Below are 24,828 nucleotides of genomic sequence, written 5' to 3' on the forward strand. Positions count from 1 at the left end.
CGTTTAGTGTGTTAGGTATAAGTTAGTGTTAAGTTCATGCTTGCATGCCTTCTCGCTTCCAGCTAACACCGCTGGCTAACCTCACGGTGAAAAGAGGGCAGCTATGCATGTCTTCCCTTCCAGTACATAGCCTCTCCATCATCAAGACTCCTACAGTGCCTCCACGTTGGCCACGCACGGTAATTGGATGCCTTGCGGCCTCAGGCTAAACCTGTAAGAGATTTCGGAGTAGTAGGGGACCCCAGAGGTAGTGCGTTATGGCCCACCGATATGTGGACACGCCCTGGCATACTACCACCCCCTACCCCACTGTCTTGTGGGTGCCTTTGGTTGGGCAAAGACTAGAGGAACCAACCCCAAAATCAAACACCACTGTCTTGTGGGCCTTATCACAGCAAAAGGCTAAGAGATGGGAACTCTGACTTCAAATCCCACTGCTGCCTTGCAGTTTTCCTTAAAAGGTTATGGGACCTCATCCAGCAAGAAAAGGCGTAGTAGCGGACACGATAGGGCGACTGTCTACCTCACTGAGATTACTTTCGACCAGAAGCTGCGTCCTCCTCTGCTGCCAGTCGTCGCGAGTTCTCTCTACTGGAAATGAGCATTGGAAGTTCAGAGGGTGTCTATCTGATGCGCAACAGATACTACACCTAAACCGCGCAAGCAAGTTAGGAGCCAAGGTGTAAAGTCCTGTACCGAAGGATAAAGCACTGAAGCCCCGACTAGTCATCGGCAAGGCTGACGGACTGCATGATGATGATGATATATGCTTTGTATGGTTTTTAGATTTGTTTTCGAATTATTCTTACTTACCTCATTTCCAGGAAGTTAGACACAAAGTCAAGTGTGGGTTTGATGAAAGTGTTTATGCAGTACGAACTGATTTTTAGTCCACGGGGTTGTTGTTGTTGTTGTTGTTGTTAACAACAATATCAACAATAACAACAACAACAACAATAATAATAATAATAATAAGAAGAAGAAGAAGAAGAAGAAGAAGAAGAAGGAACATTTAGGAGGCCTATTGCAACCCAAATTCCAGTGAAGATCAATGGTTGCTACCAACGAGAAATCAATGCGATAGCGCAAACTAATTGACAAAGGTTATCGAAAGAGATGGAAAGTACATGGAATCTGGGGAGATATGCTGTCACTCATACTCCAGGGAACACCACAGAAGTTTGTGATGACGGCCCGTTTGAAAACTCCTAGTGAATAATAATGTTAATAATAATAATAATAATAATAATATTAATAATAATATTAATACTACTAATATTAATACTACTACTACTAATAATAATAATAATAATATTAATAATATTAATAATAATAATAATGTTAATAATAATAATAATAATAATAATATTAATAATAATATTAATATTAATAATAATAACAATAGCAATAATAATATTAATATTAATAACAATAATAAATAATAATAATAAATAATAATAAATAATAACAATAATAATAATAACAACAACAACAATAATAATAATAATAATAATAATAATAATAATAATAATAATAATACCTTTTTTCCTTTTTCTATGTTATCCTAAAATCGGATTTTCTTAACAGCTAAAATATTAAATCACTGCAATCTCACAGGCATTATCTCTCTTTTGATGGGTTGGTGAGGAAATACTGCTAATATCCTGAAGAACCCCTACTCGGGAATGCTTACAGGTTTGTTCACAGCTTATTTTGTAAGAGCCAGAATTCACCTGCTGTAGTGATGGTTTCTACACTTTCGATTATGTGCCAAATCTTGAGAGACAATAAATAAAAACTTCAAGTCAGAATGCACATAAGAGTAATAAAAGCAAAAGAGAGATACTTACTACAATGCTCAAAGTTTCCACCCAAATTTGTGAACATCTGTTGAGTAATTTTAGTGTAGTCATTACAACAATTATACTAACAAAAACGAGCTTAAAGGTCAAATATATACAAACTTGCGTTGTTGCTATAGAGTAACATTTCAATTATAAGTATAATTAATAGCATGGGTAAATTATTCTGATTCTTTATTGCTTTTAAGTATTTAAGCCTTAATTGGTCTACCATAGAATGAGGAGGTCAAGTAAACAGCTTAAAAACACTCGTCGTTTAGGTTTTTTTCTTCATTAGATAAAGAGCATTTATTTGTTAAAATCGGACATTTATCATTACGGGTGGCTAAAACCACAGGCATATTTTCCTAATCTTTTCTGAACACTAGTTCTGTATAAGACACTACAGAAGCCTTATATATATATATATATATATATATATATATATATATATATATATATATATATATATATATATATATATATATATATATCAGAGAGGCGGTAGCACTCTCTATATAGGGATGGCCCATACACGCCTATATACGCCTACAAAACAAAACTATCCAAATCTCAACTAAAATCAACTTATAAGTTTCAAAAAGCACATATTCTTACAGAGAAGCGTCTTACGAATCCAGCGAGTGTCAGAACGTCGGTTAAAATGTCAAAAGAGAGCAAAAAAAAAAGTGTACAAAAATGGCCAATTGTTCTTTCTTCTTTCTTCTTCTGCTTTCTTCTTTCTTTTGAGACGATGTATCTCGGTGTACGAACGGTCTCTGACAACAGTTCAAGCATCAATCGACTGCTCTTTACACGGAGAAGTGCAGTGACCCATCGCTTTTTAGCTAACTCCATAATTAAATAAGATTACGTGTAATAACAAGTTTTAAACACTATATACCCAATGTAGACAGACCACTTCGAACACGGAACTTCTCTCAAAAGGGACAGCTCCAAATAATACACCGGATGCTCACATACGTTCCAGTTTGCCAGTGGTCTATATTTCTTGGACGCTGAATATTTGAGGTGAACGTTAAGGTTTTTTCTTTAAACAGTAACCCACCAGCGTTAATGAAACCACGAAATCTTTATCTCAGTTGATCAAAATTGTTATAAGAGTAACCTATCAGCAAGTACGACTTCAAAAAACAATGTTATAAAAACAAATAATTCTTCAGATTTTGGACTGTAAAATATGTACAAAATGTCAATGCTGTGACCAGGATTCGAACCTAGGTTAGCATGGCCACAACGTGGGGTCCTAACCTCTAGACGATCACGGCTAACACTGACTTCTGTCGCTCTTGGCAGAAAGACACATGACTACTGTCAAACTATTGAAAAATAAGGAGGAAACTTGAAATTCTCACGCATGCGCAAAAATACACTATAGCAACCATTATTAAATGCAGCTGAATCTCTTCGCTCGCTAAGAAAAGTAGATCAGACCAGTTCTTCTAAGAACTCACCAAACGCCAAAGGAAATAAGTTAAATTAACCGCAAAAGAAACTGCAAGAAAGTCATCTTCTAAGAACTCACTGGAAGCTGACCAAAAAGAATCAAAATCCAAGCCCTAGCAACAAAAATAACTAGATATTGTGGCTACTATACACAATCTACTAATAAAAACAAGTAAGTTTTCTAAAATAAACTACAATAAATTAACCAAGTAACCTCACACTGTCACTGATTAGGACTTCATATAAAGATAACAACTACACTATTGGTGTATATACCGTTCCACACTTTAACTATTGGTGACGGGGCAGTATCTCAATTCTACGAGAGTTGTCTTGCTATAAGATAAGTGATATTATAGTAAGATACACATAAGTGTTATATGTTTACATTTAATAAAAAATGCCAAAGTCAGCATGTAGTAAAAAAGCTCAGAGAAATATAGACTATGAAAAAAACAAAGTCAAGGTATTATCTGAGAAAAAAGAATACTATCAGAAAAATGCTGAAATAATAAAAATTAAGTATCATGCAAATCCTGAGGCAAAGAAGGCTGCCTCACGTGCTGACTCAAAAGCACGGTATAACAGGGATCCCGAGGGGAAAAACTGCCTCACGTGCTCTTTATGACAAAGAACCAGAAAAAAAGAAGGCTGCCTCACGTGCTGACTCAAAAGCACGGTATAACAGGGATTCTGAGGAGAAAAAAGCTGCCTCACGTGCTCTTTATAACAAAGAACCAGAAAAAAAAGAAGGCTGCCTCACATGCTCTTTATAACAAAGAACCAGAAAAAAAGAAGGATGCGTCACGTGCTGACTCAAAAGCACGGTATAACAGGGATTCCGAGGGGAAAAACTGCCTCACGTGCTCTTTATGACAAAGAACCAGAAAAAAGAAGGCTGCCTCACGTGCTGACTCAAAAGCACGGTATAACAGGGATCCCCAGGGGAAAAAAGCTGCCTCATGCACAAACTATTATAAATATAAATATAAAAAACTGCCAAAACGCCAAAGAATGAACCAAGAAAAATTTAATAGTGAAGGTATGAACATTTTAGAACTTTATAATACTCTAACTGTTTTATCAGAGAGGCGGTAGCACTCTCTATGTAATATAGAACCGATGGAGGACCAAGAGGCAACTCATAAGGCCCAAAACCCAAAGACCTAAAACCCAGCAGGAAGCGACCTGCTACTAATGGAGGCGGACATGAGCCGCCTCCTAAAAAAGACAATACTATCATGAATGTAAGTTTAAAAATAAGACTGTAAGTAAAAATACTAATTAACAAGAATAAAAAAGCATTGGAAATGCAAAAGGATATAGGGATGGTATGCCAAAAAGTATACAAACAAGATAGCTATGAATGGCTAGGCACATGGAAATAGAATTGCATCCAAAGTATAGCCCTATAGCTTTTTACAACCGTAATGATGGCACGGAATGAAGATTGGAGAAAAGCTATAGGGCTATACTTTAGATGCAATTCTATTTCCATGTGCCTAGCCATTCATAGCTATCTTGTTTGTATACTTTTTGGCATACCATCCCTATATCCTTTTGCATTTCCAATGCTTTTTTATTCTTGTATATATATATATATATATATATATATATATATATATATATACTAGCAAAAGTACCCGTCGTTGACTGGGTTCAAAAACAGCCTACAGTAAATGGACTCTGATTCATGAAAGTATGATAGGTTATGAAAAGGAAGACTTGTAAATTTGGGTTGAATTTGGGGGTATCACAACCAAAGTAAAATATGATGAAAGTAAAAATAAAATAGATAAACCCCATAATTTATTATACGATACCTGTTCACACTGAAACACTTATCACAATATTCTGTGACATATTTCCATTCTATGGAGGTCAGGTGCGAACGAACACCCCATAATTTTATTATACCATATTTCTTCAAACTGAAACATAATTATTAAAGTATACTTACGCAGATAGATATGAAAAGTCTTTATTAAAGTCTGTGTCAATTTCCATTCTGTGGCGGCCAGGCGCGAACGCAGACCCCACAATTTTATTATACCATCCCTACTTAAGTTAAAGCATACTTATCAAAGTATTATTATGTACATCTATATGAAAAACACTTGTAAATGATTTTTCTTAATTTTTAAATTTTTTATTTCCATACTTTATAGACCAGTCGCGTACGCAGCTCCCACAATTTTAATGACTCATCATTATGCCAGATCAAACATACCCATTCCTGTGTCTCGATACATCTTCTATCATTATATGTGATCAGTTTTCTGTGATAGTCAACCATATAGGAGCCTATTCGTGACCACACACACACACACACACACACACACACGCATACACAGACGTTCAGCTTTATATTATAGATATATTAGCTGGACACTCGGCGTTGCTCGGTCGTACAATACTCTTAAACGTGATATTTATTTAGATTGCGTATGTATTATTATAGAATCAATCTTCAATTGAATATTATAAATATATTAAGAGGAATAATTTGCCCAGTGAACAAATTGGCATACATAAATAAATAAAAATAAATACTAAGTTTATTTTTAAATATGCAAACAAAGAAATGATTTACGGCGATTTTAAAAAGTACCTCTTCTTTTATCGTAAATTGAATTCATTAATAGGAAAAATTAAAATAAATGATGAGGTACACACGGGTTTGAACACGGGATCATCCTAGCTGTAGTCGAATGCTCTACACTGACTAATGTTTCCAGATGTAAACAAATCTGTTTTGTATTGTTTTTTTCTTAGAAAAAATTATTTGTTCAGATTTTATTATCTCTCTTGCCGGTGCAACCTAAAATATTCCCCTGTAAAAATTATTTTTTACCTATAAGAAAGAAAGACTATTTTTAGTATCAGATTTTTTCGAAAACAACAAAACATATCCAAAACAAACCAATTCATAATGCAGACATATATACTGTTCCTTGCCAAAATTGCCATTATATATACATTGGTGAAACCTAACGTAGATTAGAGAAAAGGCTTAATGAACATAAAAGAGATATAAGAAATAATAATTCTCTCAATGCATTATTCTCTTATTCATTGAAGCATATATTTTGACTTTAAACAAACAAAAAATTTTTTTTTTCAAATAAACCGCGATATAGACTTCTTGAATCAGCGCTTATCGTAAATTCAAGCACAATTAAACAACGTGGAGGTTTCTACAATTTATTGCCATTAATAAGTAAACTTCTATTAAAAATACATAATTTAATTTTAGACTCACGTTAACTCTCTCACACCATAGAAAACACCACCTATAATGATTAATACATATAATCAGTCAATATATTGCATAACAAAAATACACCCACTTCATTTTTTTAATATATTAACGGCTATATGACGTAAAAAATTTTACTCTCTTTCACAACGCTATACATTTTTTTTGAATTTCCATACTTTTTTTTTCGTTCGAAAATAGAACAAAGTCATACTTTTCATTACAAAAATATTTTTTCAAATATTGTACTGGTATTTTCTTTTCTTAATTTCATTCGTCCAGAAGAAGTCTTTCAATAAGGACTAAACGTTGATGAACACATAACTTTGCCTGTTCGCTCTCTCTCTCTCTCTCTCTCTCTCTCTCTCTCTCTCTCTCTCTCTCTCTCTCTCTCTCTCTCTCTCTAGCATATATATATATGTATATATATATATATATAGAGAGAGAGAGAGAGAGAAAGAGAGAGAGAGAGGGGGGGAATGGAGGAATAGGGGGGCATAAATACTATAAAATAAAACTCAGATTCATCCCAACAAAATAATTTATTACAAACCCCAATTACAGGAAATGATTAGCAAATACTGAAGGAACAATATGGCAAAAGTATTATTCAAAATGTTTCCATTGAGCCTTCACTACACTATGAAGTCTTTTAGGAAAATTATCTATAGCCGCACGAACAACATCTAAGGGTATTTTCTCCCAGCATTTATTCGATTTTATCTTAAAAAGCTTCAATTGTTTTGTACGAGAAGTAGAGCAGGCTTTACTCTCCAGGATTGACCACAAAGAATAATCAAATTAAGATCATGATATGAGAATGGCCATTCGTTTTGGCCGATTCAGTACGGACAATTTTCTCTACACCACTGCTGTACTATATAAGTAGTTTGGTTTGTCGCACCATCTTGTTGGAAAGTCCAAACTTCATCACCGTACACAGAATTGCACTATGTGATCAGTGCACCGTTAAGAATGTCCTCAATGTAATGTTCGTTGTTAATCTTGGCCCCTAGAAGGGGAATACAAGTTGAAATTTCCCTCTCTCAGAAGTGGCTGCCCAGACCATCACTGATGATGGTTTCTGCGTTCTGAAAATCTTTCCTGCATTATTATGTAGTATTTCTTCACGACTTCTCGCAAGGACTCTATCATTTTGATGATTGTAAGATTGTTTAAGTATAACTTTTCACCCGTGATTATGATGTTATTAAGAGTCGACTTTTGATGAGTCTCTTTGCAATTGCTGGTGCAGAGAGAAGTTGTCGCTTTTGGAGCTTATAAGATTATATCTGCAGGTCACTTCGACACATATTCGTCCTTGGTGATGTTTATGCTTCCTTTGTCATATGTCTTATGGATCTTCTTGGGTTTCGTCTGATTTTCGCTAACATTTTTTACCTGTTTAGGTGATCTTCAAGTGTGGGTACGACCATATTGTTGTGTATATTTGATCTACGTAGTTTCCAGATAACGATCAATCATCCTTTTTATAAACATTCTGTTGATTTTGAGTTTTTTCATAACTTGGATGTTTCTGGTGAATGCTGGCCCTTCTCATGTTGCTCTATGATGAGTCTTCTCTTCAACAGACATTGTTAAAAATTAGTTTCTGAAAAATAGGAAATCATATATTACATTATCATATAATAAGAATAAAATAGTAAATTTATTTTTATGTTATCATGAAAAATATTGCCGAAAATTTATAACAGTACTTATGCCCCATCCTGTATATGTATATATTTGTTATTAAATAAATAAATACGTTCCATAAAAAAGAAGGGGCGACTCATTCACACACACACACACGCACACACATTATACACACACACACACATATATATATATATATATATGTATATATATATATATATTTATATATATATATATATATATATATATATATGAATAATACGAAGAGCTTATAGCTCTTAAAAAAACGCTAAAGTAGTGGAAACAAAATAACAGCGTTTCGAAATTGTTAATATTGCTAAAAATGCTCAACAACAAATCATATATATATATATATATATATATATATACATATATACATATACATATATATATATGCATATATATACATACATATATACATATACATATATATATACATATATATATATACATACATATATACATATACATATATATATATATACATATATATATACATATATACATATACATATATATACATACATATACACATATATACATATATATATACATATATATATACATATATACACATATATACATATACATATGTACACATATACATATATAGATATATATACATATACATATATATACATATATATATATACATATACATATATATACACATATATATATACATATATATACATATACATACATATATATACATATACATACATATATATACATATACATACATATATATACATATGCATACATATACAAATATATATATATATATATATATATATATATATATATATATATATATATATATATATATATATATATATATATACAGTGGCGGTTCGTGCCTGAGATTAGTGGGGGTGCTGCTTCAAAAATTTTACATATTTTTTTAATATCGTGTAAAAGAAATTCGAATATATAAATAAATATTTAATCAAATAATAAACAAACATTCAAATAAATATTCAAATATATAACAAAGACAAATAATCAATCAGAAATGGATAATACGCAAAAACCTTTTTATTAAAAATATGTTTTAAATTATGTACACTTTACAGAATAATAAAAAATAATATATACATTTATTCCTTTTAAACTTTTCAGATTAAATAAAAGGAGGCAAGTAAATTTCAAAGTTTTTCTTTTTTGTTTTTATAAAAAATAAGTTATTAAAAAATTGTAAATAAAATGTATTTTTAAAAATGTTTTTCGTTTGTTTGAAAAAAAAAAAACAAAAACAAAAAAAACGCAAACTTTTATTTAATCTGAAAAGTTTAAAAGGAATAAAAGTTTCAGAAAACCAGAAGACTAACAGAATAGCAGAACACTGAAAAGACAACAGGCGAACGAAATAATTAACAAAGGTGCAACTGAAATAACGGAATAAGGTAGAAATTGAATAACGGACACAAAGAACAACAAAATAACAGATAAATGGAGTCATAATAAATAAGTAGAATAATGAAGAAGAACTTAATAATAATGAATAACGGAATAACGAATACAGACAGATCTTGACAAAAGTGTTCTTTTCTAATAAGCATAAGTTCTAGTATTAAAAATGAATGAATAAAGTAACACCATTACAACTACAAAAACTTGATAAAGTTTAAATGTCGTAATCATTGTCATGAAGGCTGTAACATTAGTAACAAGTTTATTTCGGTCGGCAAATCGCCGTTGATAAAAATATATTAAAAAGTATGTTTTTACCAACGGCGATTTGCACAGTAATAATAGTTACTATACGTGGTTTAGAAAAGTTGTTTCGTTAATGCGTAGCTTACCCGGGCAAAAATATTTGTAAGCGAGTTCAAACGTAGGTCAAAAGAAATCTAAAAAGGTTTATGGGTCGGATGTCATTGCTTCCGTATAAGGCCTCTTTTTTTTTCTTTTTTTTTTTAGTTGGGTGGGTCAGGTTTTTATGTTGATTTATAAGACGCTCACGGCAAATCTCTTGTGAATGATTGGCTGCTGTGATAATTTCTTACGAATGAATATTCATATCTGTTGCTTTGTACGAAAATTAAACCAAACTCTTACGAGACAAGTTTACGAGATGTTATAAAATATTTGTTATATAGAAAAATTAACGAAATATTTGGTAAAGATAGAATAACTATTTTATGACGATTAAATAACGAATATTGATCTGAACATAACATAACGAACTATTTAATGAAAATAAAATACCAAACTATTTCATAGAGATAAAATATTGAACTAATTTGTGGAAATATATTAATGACCTATTTCATGGGCATAAGACAACGAACTATGTTATGGGGATAAAATAACAAGTTGAACAACAGTTCGACGTTTTATTTTATCCCCATAAGTGAAATGTGAAACAATGACTAAATGCCAACGGCGGATGAAACTTTTATAGATTTTAGTAACGCACTGAGAGACCGGGGTTCAATCCTTGGTCGAATCATACATTTGACGCCTCCTTGCTAAGCACTCGGAATTAAAAGTGAGCATCAAGGGTAATTAGAGTAATCATGGGGAAGGGGTAATGTCCCTCCCCCTTCTATCTCGGTTTAATAACCGATAAAATGGTGCTTTCGAGTCACTGTCGATTACAGAAGATCCATTAATTATACATTTTATAATTGTACTAGCAGGGATACTAGACGTTGTCCGGGATTTAATGATAATCAACCAATATTTAACACTCCCATATTTTTATTGTCAGCGACATCGGTGAAATCGCCCATTTTTCAATCAAACTAATTGATTACCGACTTCACGTCTACATTACACTGTAGAGAACGTATAGTTGATTTTTTAAAAATTATTTTTTATATATAATGACTTGAATTAAAGTTTAAAAAGTGAAAATCACGGTCCAATTGTGCTTTAAACAGAAACATTAATTTCGAACGCGCCCCTGTCATTTCAAAGATTCTACAGTTAATTTTATATGCTGGACCTTTCTGCTTGTGTGGTAATAAAACTTTCAAATGCACTTGTAATGTTGTATATGATATTAACTTCTTTCATCGGATTTTTTTCGATTATCGATTATCGATACTTATCAAAGATACTTATTGAATACATTCCGATACAAAACCTGTCTAAGAACACTGCCGGATACATAAAGTACATTTGTGTGAAATTTCATAAAAATCGGCCCAGCTGTTTCGGGGTACTCAGGGAACTCTCTCTCTCTTTCTCTCTCTCTCACTCACACACACACACACACACACACACACACACACACACACACACACAAAGTTCCTTTTATATAATAGTAAAGATAGCATCATCCTTAACATTATTCTTGGCATAATTTAAAATGCTTTGTTTTTTTTTAATAATATAAATCATGATATGAAATAAGTCATATCAAAAACTGAGTTTAAATGATAAAATTTAAATTTCAAACAAAATTGATTATTAGTATATGGAAAAGTGGATGCTTATAGAAATAACCTAATACTAAAATAAAGAAACAAATACACCACTGGTGCAGCATTACATTTCGCTTGATTCATTACACCAAATAATTAAGGACGTATGAATCGACCGAAATATCTTGGTTCTTTTTGATAATGTGTTAGTTTCCATATTTTTTACAAGGATATTGCCACACGTATCAACTAATTCATGTACTAATATTCCATACCAAAACTGACGCAATATCCAACTAATATTTTTGCTTTTATTTCCATGAAGTTATAATTTTCATCAGTCCCTCTAACTGAGAAACTAGAATTTTATTCTGCATAAATAATTTTTTTAATTAATTGATTTTTATTTTTATCCCTTAGAACATTATCCATTTCATTCATTTTAATTGCTCCAAGAAAAATGACATTTTGGAAAATAACACCGAATGTCAGGTGATCGTGTGGTTGAGTAGGAGAGTGGGTGGCGGTCAAATCACGTGCTTGTGATATTCATTCTATATGAAAACTAGAACAGTGAATTTTGGAGTAATTTGTTAGATAGAAAAACACTAGCAAACCGCCTATTTTAATTAATACAGAAACTGGGACATATGCATGTGAATATTGTTTTTTTCTACACAATTCACTTCTTGTAAGGGAAAATAAAAATAAAAATACTCGAAGTGAGATCGAAATCAAAACTTAAAGGCAGTAAATCAAGGACGATAACCATTAGGCCAGCTTGACAGGTTCTTCAAAAAGTGTCTTTCAAATCTACTTATTTTTAACATAAGGAACCTGTCATATGAACCATTCATGCATGCGCATTCGTGAAACAATCAACAAGCAAATAAAACTCCGATGACCTCCCCCCCCCGACGTGCCAATTTTTTCAATTTTGACCCCTTAGCAGTCCTTTTTCTGGATGAAAATCGATTAAAAAGTTTTCCATATGTCTGAAATCCTATATACAGAAATGTCAAGTCTCTAGATGAAAAATTCGTGGAGTATATAGGTTGTGAATTGTCCTCACGCCCACCCGCATTCTCGCTTTTATAGACATATAGATTAATAAAGAGAAGGAGGATGGACAAAAACACCGAGTCGAGAAGAAGCCGGTAACAGAAGGAGCAAAGAGGAAAACATTAAAGAACGAATGAAACATGTTAGGGTAGGGAACAAAATTCAACTCAATTCAAACGAATTCAATGAATTTGGGCAAAAATAAAACAATCGTGATTCAAATGCCATGTAGGAAAAGTGGTTGGTTGGTTGGTTGGTTGGTTGGTTGGTTGGTTGGTTGGTTGGTTGGTTGTTTTTGTTTTACGGCATATCAACCCTTTTCGGGTTATTTAATGCCGAATCCAGTTATTTTGAAGAAAAAGTTTTTAATAGAACATTTTTTTTTCAAGTCAGTTTCTATTTGACCCATAGTTGGGACCCTAACAGGTATTACCACTCCGGGTCAGAGTGAACCTGGGAGCAATGGCAATTAAAGGGTGGCTCCACACTCCCCAAAGCCCGCAAGCTGAGGCCTCACCACTGGATATAGTTTAAGGTCATATCCAGGACCAACATGTAGGAAAAGGATAGTAGAAATTTACAAACAAAAGGAACAGAACATGTATAAATTCACATTGAATTATTACGTTGTTGGAGGTCTATTCCAAGATCCAGGGATCTTAATTGAGAAAGTGGCCCTCTTCCGATTTAGTAAACATCGGCAGTGACATTGTTTCTTGTGGTGTCCGCATAGACTTCTTTCTGGTGCAGGAGTGAATCATTAATCCTGGGGTATATCTTAATGACCATTGAAGAAATTGTAGGCCAAAATGATATTGCGTAATCGTTGGCGCTCAAACAAGGAACTGTTAAGTTTCTTGGGTCGGCTTTCATACAGCAGATCCGATAGGCCCTGTAATATTTAAATAGCCAGTCCTTGAACTATCTCCAGATGTTGGATATCACGGAGCCTGGACACCATAATCTAAAAGTTGTCTGACAAAGTAAACATAAAGAAGAAGAAATAGCATGCGTATATGCTATTATTACTATTGATTTAACATAATTAGACTGTGCTAGTGTTAAGGAGAGATGGAGAGCACCACATGTGTAATTAAGGCATTTCGTAACTAAAATAATTCAGCTTGCCGAAGAAACCACTAAATTTGAGTACATAAAATAATTAAATTAAAACATTTTTGAAATTAATTACTTTTTATATAATGATTTGACTTTAAAATGAAAAAGTCACGTATTATGGTTCAATTGTGCTTTGAACAGAAACGTTCATTTCGATCGTGCCCCTGTCATATCAAAGATTCTACAGTTAATTTTATATGCAGGGCCTTTCTACTTGTGTGGTAATAAAACTTTTCAAATGCAATTGTAATGTTAGGCTGTGTAAGGTGTTAAGTTCTTTTATCGGATTTTTCCATTATCGATTATCGATACTTATCAAAGATTCTTATCGAATACATTTCGATACAAAACATATCTAAGAACACGGCCAGATACATAAAGTACATTTGTGTGAAATTTCATAAGAACCGGCCCAGCCGTTTCGTGGTTCACAGGGAACGAGCTTACACACACACACACACACACACACACACACACACGCACGCACACACACACACACACACACACACAGTTCCTTTTTATATATTAGTGAAGATAGAATTATCCATAACATTATTCTTGGCATAATTTAAAATGCTTTGCTTATCATTAATTTAAGTTCTTTTGTTAATAATATAAATCGTTATATTAAATAAATCTACACGGGTTGAATAGTTAATTATGAAAACAGTATTTTTTAACATCATACAATCAACATCATATAGATTTTTTCACTCGACAGGAGATGGTACATAACTCTCAATTTATATTTTGTATTCTACGCCTATATTCTTACTGACACTAATGCCATTAGTTTAGGGGGTCTTCGATGTAGAGCAAGGTATCTGAGAATGTCGCATTCTGCTTCTATTCTTCCTTACAGAAAATCGTACAAAAATCCCAACTCAAATGAATGAGAATGAAAGAAGAATGAGAGAAATTGAATGCTTCTTTACAACAAAGCCGCAATGGATAAAAAGACCTTATTATGCTTTTTAATATGCCCATTTTTTTTTTTATCAATAGCCACCAACTCTTACAATATCGTGTATCGCCTTAACAAATAAATACTGTTTGTGTTGGATTTCGCTTCGTATTGATTTTCCTTTGTTTTGTTTGTAGCCCGTCAGGCGGTGCGCATGACCAAAATAAATCCGAGATCATTTTTTGTTGAAAATATTTCAAACAATCAAGGCAATACGCCATCTTTTTCAAACCAGTTCTATAAACGGAACGGATTCTTCATCACTTTTCAGAAGCAATTTACCATATTTAGTAGTCACGGCATATTTTTTTTTTTTTTTGAAGTTCAATATCAATTTGTTTTTCGAGTCATGAAGGAATAGTGGTATGGTTCAGAAAAAGAAGTAAGCCACCAAGAAGATGTCGTAATAACTTATGGCCAGGGCTATGACAACAGTATATTCTTTTCATTGTTTTGATTCTCGAATATATATCTGACACAGACGCAGTTAACCGAGAACTACATCAATCTATATAAACGCATATAAGATATCAAAGGATGCACACTTGATAGTCAAAACAATGGAAAGAATATGCTGTTGTCCTAGCCCTTTATATGACCATGGAATGCCGGTCAGTTAGTCAACTAAATAAACTAGTGTTTTTTTAGAGACAGAGGGAGAGAAAGAGAGAGGGGGTAGAGATATGTAATACATGATATACTGTACTCTTGTACTATTGTACTATTGTACTATGAGGAGAATACGCTGTTTAACGACGACGATAATGGAAATGACGATAACGGTGAGGACGATAATGATGATGAAGATGTTGATAACAATGATGACGACGACGATGATGAAGATGTTGATGACAATGATGACGACGACGATAATGATGATGATTTCAAACACATAAACATTCATTTTGAATAATAAAAAATCGTTGTCTTTTTGTTTTTCTGGTAAAATGTGTTTTTTATAAAAATCTAAGTTTGAATATAATATTAACTATCTCCCCGACGGGAAACTATATTTAAGAATGTACATATGCAAATTGATCAGATAAATCTAATTCATAAAACTCATTATCTGTCTGTCTGTCTGTCTGGCTGTCTGTCTGTCATGTTTGTCTCCATATTTTCAAACTCTATCTCTTCCGAAACTAAAATTTGCAGAGCACCGCTAGGACCTAAAATGATTGGATTTTTAATGGGCCGTTCTTTTATGGGTCTTAAACCGGTTAAAATAGTTTTTAAGAGGTTAAAATTGAAAAAAATCGTTATACATTTTGTACATTCATCTTAGTTTTATTTTTAATCAGTTCATATGCATGTCACGTTGGTACAGTGGTAACGTCACCAGCTTTGAATGCCAGTTTTGCATTCGGTTTCTAGCTAATGGCACCCGAATATTTTTTTTTTAACTTTTGAAATCACGACTATAATAATATATACGAAATCTGGACAAATTAAAATATCATATTTAAGCGTATTTTTCGACTGGGCAAAGCCGGGTACCCCCCACCGCTAGTTTATGGATGATGATGATGATGATGATGATGATGATGATGATGATGATATAAAACTGTTTTTACTATAATAAAACAAAAATAAAATTTCAATTAAAGGCGTTTGAATTTGTATATTAGGAAACTTTTAATGTGAAATAATATATTCATTACATTTGTAATGGGCATATATTTAGTCAGAGTAAATTAATGTCAAAATCTAAATGCATACATAACATATACTTTGTCTTTTGAATAAGTAAAAGACAGGTGTTAGGAATAAGTAGGTTAAATATTCATAAGCTTTGACAGGGAAATGAATATTAAAAGTCCAAAACAATAAAATGTTATATTGTGTCAATAAGTCTGGTTTGGTTTGGTTGTTTTTATTTTACGGCATATCAACCCTTTTCAGGTTATTTAATGCCAAATCCAAAGATTTTGAAGAAAATTTTTTGAATAGAATATATTTGTTGTTTTCAAGTCGGATTCTATTTAACCCATAGTTGCGACCCTAACAGGTACTACCACTCCGGGTCAGAGTGGACCTAGGAGCAATGGTAATTAAAGGGTGGCTCCACACTCCCCAAAGCCCGCAATCTGGGGCCTCACCACTGGATATAGTTTAAGGTCATATCCAGGACCTCAATAAGTCTGGATGAGAAGGGTTCTATTAAGAATTGATAAGAAAATAATGTTATTCAAAAGTCCGCACGTACGTTGATAGGAATAAACATCTGAGAGGCTGACAAAATTCATATTATTATTATTTAAAAGTTTCTTAATAAAGTAAGTCTATGTTCCGACACAAATAGTCAGAGGCTAAATTTGTGTTTAGTCTGCGCGATTACAAAAAAAAAAGTTTTCTTGTTAGGCAGCTTGGTTTTCTTGCGAGGTATTAATAGGAAAACGTGAACGCAATTCTTTCTATAAACATCTGAGAAAAGATGCGCGGTTTCAAGGAAGTTTTTTTTTCCGGATATTGTTTCCTGTGTGATTAAATCTCGGCAGAGAGAACTAATCGAAGGTGACTATTTACTTCAATCAATCATTCAAGTTAAGCAAATATTTTAGACATCTCGATATTCTGTGGCTGCTGCTGCTGCTGCTGGACACCGTTCATTCATTCCAAATAACTCTGATAATAATTTTTGGCATTCGTTCACCCTGATGAAATTCTTTATAGAAAGCCACCAGGTACTTAAGGGAGAGACCAAGGTTTCTGAGCGTCTCTGTGGAACGAACTGGATTCGAACTTAGTACACTCCTGTTGTCAGTCCGTGTCGTTAATCACTTAACTACCGCCACCTCCTTGCTGCTGATGTCGTTATCATTGTTGTTGTTGTCGTCGTTGTTGTCGTGACTATACATTTTCATTGTTAATTAATGACTTGAAATAAATTATTAATTGATATATTTTTATTTTTTCAATTAACATATCATGCTTATTCGTAATCATGCGCGCGCACACACATACACACGGTATATTTAATTAAAGAGTTTTATTAATAGAGACATTACATGTTAATAATATGTGTTATCTGCTACTGACATGAACGGCATGAATATCTATGCGTAAATACGATCATTTTTTTTTTTTTTTTTTTTTTTTTTCGAATATTTGCACATCCATGTGTAATCAAAAGGGAAACCATTGTATCCAAATTACATTGAATTTCAAATCAGAACATGAATTTACATGAGATTCTTAAAACGCCTCTACAGATTGATTGGACATTTAATTTGCATAACATAATTAACTAGCACGTGTTTCTGCCGTGATGCATTACGGGATAATTTAAAGCAAAATTGAATAATTTAGAAATAAATGTTTGTTACATGAATTAAATCCGTGTATCGAAGCAAAGAATCGATCTTTCTTAATATGTTAATCAACATTTTTACCTTCACCGTGAAGTTTATCTTTTCCGTCAAGTTTGCCACCATATTTGTTTTTTATATATCATAAGCGGAGATAAGCTTTTCTCGACATTGTTTCCAGTCGTCCTGAATTTCTATCTGACCATGGAATAAAGCAGGGCCGACTCAGGAGATGTGTAATTGGAGATTGCGCAATTGTTTCCAGAAAAATATTTACGGGCAAGTCACAGCATCATCAGCGATGTTCATGATCTTCATCGACAACGATGGACAAACATTATCATATAGTATAGCATACACATCGCTTGACCAATTGTTATTACACTTGATCAAAATATCAGTCATGATCTAACTCGAAATTGATTCAATTTTGAGATATTTAGTATTATATATATATATATATGAAATAAAATGGAGGTGGAAGGATCTGAATACTCAACGTTTCACCCGATTTATGCGGGCTTTTTCAATGACCCTCCCTCTTGAAAAAGCCCGCATAAATCGGGCGAAACGTTGAGTATTCAGGTCCTTTCACTTCAATTTTTTTTCATATTGTCGGATTTAGTCCAGCTCAACAATTATATATGTGTGTGTGTGTGTGTGTGTGTGTGTGTGTGTGTGTGTGTGTGTGTGTGTGTGTGTGTGTGTGTGTGTGTGTGTGTGTGTGTGTGTGTGTGTGTGATGAATACAAAGTAAATATCATAATTGGATATCTTGTAACAGTGTTTTCAAGAAAACCTGTATGCGATTTTGGTATAGGGCTTTGCTTTCAGTAGCATCCCTAAACAGAGAGAGATGGAGAGAGAGAGAGAGAGAGAGGGGGGGAGGGACATAGATATCACATACAATTATAGATTATAGGAAAAACAAAAAGAAAAGGACCTCATTTTGCGCATGACTGATACAGACGAAGTCGATGAGACGTGACTAGCATAGAATACAAAACAAAGGTCGGGCATGGATTAATTGATACTAGGCACAAACTATGGAATCGGACAGTCGAGTTAAAACCTCAAAGGACCCATGACGTTCACTTAAGTAGTAATATTGTTCGGAATAAACGAAACTAGAATGTCCCCTTGAAGCTAAAATAATACACTGTATTCATTGAATCGTTCGCAATGGGTTTTGTGTTTCGGCATTCGACCCTAAAAGAGACAAACATTTGCCAAAGTATTCCACGTCCATACACCTAAAGCACGTTCGAACACATCTCACTCAAAAGGTTCATATAGGTCTCTATTCAGTTTGGAGAGAAAATGAATACTCCATGTAAAATTGCCTGTGTGATAACTTTATCGAGAACTAAAAAGAAACTGCACATCTACTGAACTGGCATTGTTTGGATCCAGTTGCAAGGAAGATTCCAAGACGATTTGAAACAATGCCGGAATAAGCAGAGAAAAACTGGTGTTATTCCGAAGTTATTTCTAGACTAGTTGTACAAAAAAATGTACCTTATTTTTATCCAAAACTAGAATCATACTTTTTCCCCACGGTTAGTAGTTAAAATGATACAATAACCTCTAACAGAACTTGAACCTCGTATGCCGAGACCATAGTTCGTAAGTTCCGTAAAGCTGAGCACTTGAATTGTGCGAATAGCAGTACAGTTATGTTATCCCTATTGATGAGTGTAAGATAACGCAAAACATATATTCATATGAATATTAAAAATATTTATTTATTAAAAATTGAAATTATATATATATATATATATATATATATATATTATTTTTAAAATGTAATTATCAACTGACACGTGTTCTGATGAGCCGCTCTGATGGGTCGTAGACGACGAAACACGTGTCAGTGGATAATTACATTTTAAAAATAATATATATATACCGCTCCCTGTGTGGGGGATACCAAATTGGTTACAAGGGAAAATTATTCCCAACTCGCATTTAGGTAAAAATGCACTTTCGCAAATAATTGAATTCATTCAAAACATATCACTAAAACCAAAACAAAAACAACATCTATATATATGAAAAATGTCTACATTCCAAATACTATAATGTTTTTAATCTTACCGTTTATTTCTTTCAGCATGTTAAAATGTTCAATTCTTGACAGCACCTTTTTCGTAGCGCAGAAGCAATCTTTTTATTATTTTATTTTTTTTAAATATTTTTCGCCCTCACTCATCAAAAGAATAAGAACTCATTAATTTTAGAAAGAAGAAAAGAAAGAATTTTGGCATGATTATATAAATTCCAAAAGTATCTGAAGTATAGTTGCATTGTTTTTATGATATTTACCCCATCAAAAAATGATTAGTACAAAAAAGGGTGAAATTTAATTGAGTAAGGAGTAAGCAAATTTTGTCCTAAACACACTCCCCCCCCATATCCTCCCTCTACACACACACACACGCACACACACACACACACTCACATATATATATATATATATATATATATATATATATATATATATATATATGTATGTATGTATGTATGTATGTATGTATGTATGTACGTATGTATGTATGTATGTATTCCGTCCAACCGGATTATTGAATACTTTCTGACAACTTGTATAAAGATAAATAGATCTTTATTTTTTTCCTTTCGTTGTCCTTATCGTGTTAGACGCATTGTCCTAGACGCTCAGACAAAAATTAAAAATATTCAGTTGGTTTTGGAGTTTCGAATCATGTGACCGACAGAATAATTATACGTATTTCTTTTTACTGCACGAACGTTCACAAAACGTTTTTTCATGAAATGTACCAGATTTTTAGAATGTTACAATTGTTGCAACTGAAATTCAAATAGGAAATAATTTTATGCAGAATTTAAAGCAAACAAAAAGATCTAATAATACTTGATCGTTGCTGATTTGTAGTAACAGTTTAATAATATCTTCCAGTGTCAGTTCGTGTTCACGATCGTTTTCTGTAATAATTTTAAAGTTTGCTGTGTTCAAACCAAACACATATTTATACAAAGGCTTGCGTTGTTCAACGTGTTATTCTTGTGGCTGGACAATGCGATCAATTATTCGGAAATAAGCTGGAAAATCTGAGGAATTTCTTTTATCCTCAAAAAAACTACCGCCATTTTTCTTCTTTGTGAAAACTATGCTGTTGTCTGGGCACATCGCTCGCAAACTACATTTTCCTTTTTTTCTTAAGAATAAGGTAAAGAAAAAAAAATAAGTATACATAAAATGAAAAATAGTTTTAATTTAAAAGAAGGAGAAAATAAGATCTAATAGTAGATAAAAAAAAAAAATAGAGAAACAAAGAGGCGGTATAAATATAACATCCAAATTAGCAATTTATTACAAGAAAAATGCACTAAATAAAAGTTGAAGTCGGAACTAACACAAAGTGCTGTGCACAAGAGAAAACTTCTACTTCATGGTTGACAAGAATGTCTCTTTGTTTTTAGGTTTGAAAAGTTTGGATACTGATTAAAAAAAAAAAAAAAGGCCACAACTGTTTTGTCTCTTTGTCTCTTCGTTTTTTGCTATTGTTTTCTTTGAAAAGTGTTTTTTTTTTTTTAATTTATTTTTGTTCACCTCAAACAACGATTATTGCCACTTAGATCCAAGGGGATACTGTTATTAGGAGGCAATTTTATAGGGAACATCTTAAGTGGGGAGTTGTGTAACGAGGTCGTTGTTAACATTACATTTAAATTTCTACATGTTGGTACAATCTGGGAAAAGTGGAACTGGGAGAGAATTAAAGACAAGTGGCCAGAGTCAGGAAACTATTGCAGAAGAAAGTTTATCGAAATCTCTAAAGAGAGAACGTCTTCATTGCGTTTTCTGAACAGACGAGGGATGCACAACCACTAGAGAATCACCACCAGTCATGAACGACGACAAAAGGTGACTAGGAAAAAAGACCAGCACGTATAAACACCTCGCGCAACGTATATATAGAAATACATTTTCTTTATTAATTATGTTTTTAATCGCTCACGAGTAAGAACATGTGCGATTTGATCGCTCACTGATGAGAGCGTACATGTGCAAAGGGCGTGTTTACGTGAACAACCATGTGCGATTTTCCATGTATGAAAATGTTACAGTCGTATGTTGAATCCGTAGGTTTTGTGTTCCATTCCTTTTATTTATGCTCGCTTCGCACGTGATCACGTCCGCCATACAGCGTAAAAAAAAAAAAAACGAACATTATCATGCGATTCGACAAACTCATAACACACCAAATTGATTCCCCGTCTGAAGAGAATTGGATAAATCGAAATCGAAAGTCCTCACGACTACTGAAACATTAAACCTACGGATTCTACCTTCAAGGATTTGTCCACAAATTCTCTCGAGGAAATCGGAATAAAATGAAACAGAAATAATTTATTAGGACTTATTAGTTGGAAGCATTTGGAGTTGTTCAATAAATGTTGTCTTAATGAAAATACGCTGCCTAAATACGCACAATACATATGCATTATGCATATACATATCTGTACAGATGCATACATACACACGTATATATATATATATATATGCTCATACACATGCATGTACATATATATACACATATATTCATTCATACACACATGTACACATGTACACTTATACCCACACATATATAGAAACATATATACTCATACGCACACATATGCACACACATATATACACCTATGCACACTCCCACACATATGCACACATACCCTCATGCAAACTCACACACATATGCACATACATATACACTCATACACACATATATGCACACACATCATATTCTCATACACACCCATATATGCACACACATATACACACTTATTCACATACATATATGCGCACATATACTCACACATATGTGCACTCATACACGTACGGGAATGGGACCAACATCAGTGTGCAAAGTATTTGGGGGGGGGAACTCTCTCAGGAATACATAGATAAAGAAGGTTCCTTGGACTAGCTCAAAAGGGGAGCCCTCCACCATGATCAGGAAAGGGTCATAATGGCTGCTCAAGACCAGGGATTGATGACCAATGCATTCAAGGAGATGGCAGAGATCAGTAATGACAATAAATGCAGGTTCTGCCATACAGAATTGGAAAGTGTTGGTCATCTGATATCAAGTTGCAAAGTTCTTCTAGGGGACGGCTACTATACAGCGAGACATGATGGAGTATGCAAGTACCTACACTGGACCATCTGTAAAAAAAATAAACATCCAGTGTAGCAGCAAGTCCTGGGAACATTAACCTGAAAGAACAGTTGGAAATGACTTATATACCATACATTACGACCATGTAATCCCTACAGCCACCTACCTTGAAAATGCTGCTGTGAAACCTGACATAGTTATATGGAATAAGTCAGAGAGAGTTGCAACCTTGATTGAAGTGAGTGTTCCTTATGATGGCGGTCTGAACAGAGCTGAAAGAGAGAAACAGACCAAATACGAAGGTCTCATGTATGATATAAAAAGAAATTGGAATCTTAAGGAGATATCAATCATACCAATTAACATAGATGCCACAGGGCTTATGAAGAAGAACCTGAAGTCCTACCTAACTAATATTCCTGGTGAACCAAGTGCAAAAGAGATCTAGACAATTGCACTTAAGGGAACAGTGAGGATACTAAAAAGAGCTCTCGGTTGGTTTCAATAAAAAGCGGGCAATGTTGGCAGCTGGTTTGGCTGCCCCATACTCAGCATTACAATCTTCAAAGTACTATACACACACACACACACACACACACACACACACACACACATCTAAACTAACAATAAAACAATAGTTATTATAAACGATTAATGGAATATGATCTGTTATTTTACCCACGAGGGGAAATTGTAGGTTAATGGGATTTGAACTTGGTTTGTGTGGATATCCGCTAAGCCACACCCATTGTCTATGAAAACTTCGAAAATGATTCTATTGTGTTGAGCATGTTTTCTTTTTGAACAGTTGTATTATATATCATTAGTAAAGTATATAGGAAAATATGCGAAAATATTCTTTGTTTTGGGGATTGAGTAATGTTTGAATAAAATATTGTTCCAATTCCTCATATTCGTTTGATTCGCTAATATTTTAATTTCTCTATGAACATTAATAGAAATAGACAATCTTTTTCTAGCGTTGCTACTTAATTGACTTATTTTTACATCTGATTTACATAGTGTGTACACACGGTAAACACCTATATAAATTACATCGCTTAATAATAAGTTCGTTATTTCTATGTAATACTTATGAATAATATAGATATAATGAGTTCTGATATGTTTTAGTCGTTCAGAAGAATGCCCTCGAAGATATGGAAAAGAGAGTTTATGAATTCGAATGAAATTAAAGTGGAATAAATAGAGGGAGTTGCAAACTAACAGGTCACAAGTTGAATGCCTACTGGGGAGAACTTGAATGCCTACTAGGCACACTATCCTCGAGTGGCAAAGGCCTCTCTGTACAGGGTTTGTTAGAACAACCTGACATGACGATACTTTTTTCCATAGAAGTAAACCCTGACCAAATATTCAAAATAACATAGTATTCGCTGCCCAAATGAGATCTCCTTACTATGGCTAACTTACAATAGCTTTTACGAGGAATGGTGCACCTTTTCCAAGTGATGTTACCTCAAGTAATAGCAGGAAGCTCCACCAGACTAGATAAATTCTTGTCCTGGAATCCAGTCAATCAAGAGACTAAAATGAAAGATATACTACGACGTATAAAAATGGTTAATTGAGGAGATG

Source organism: Euprymna scolopes, chromosome 17 (assembly GCF_053919585.1).
Source record: "Euprymna scolopes isolate OS-2025 chromosome 17, ASM5391958v1, whole genome shotgun sequence".
Classification (NCBI taxonomy): domain Eukaryota; kingdom Metazoa; phylum Mollusca; class Cephalopoda; order Sepiida; family Sepiolidae; genus Euprymna; species Euprymna scolopes.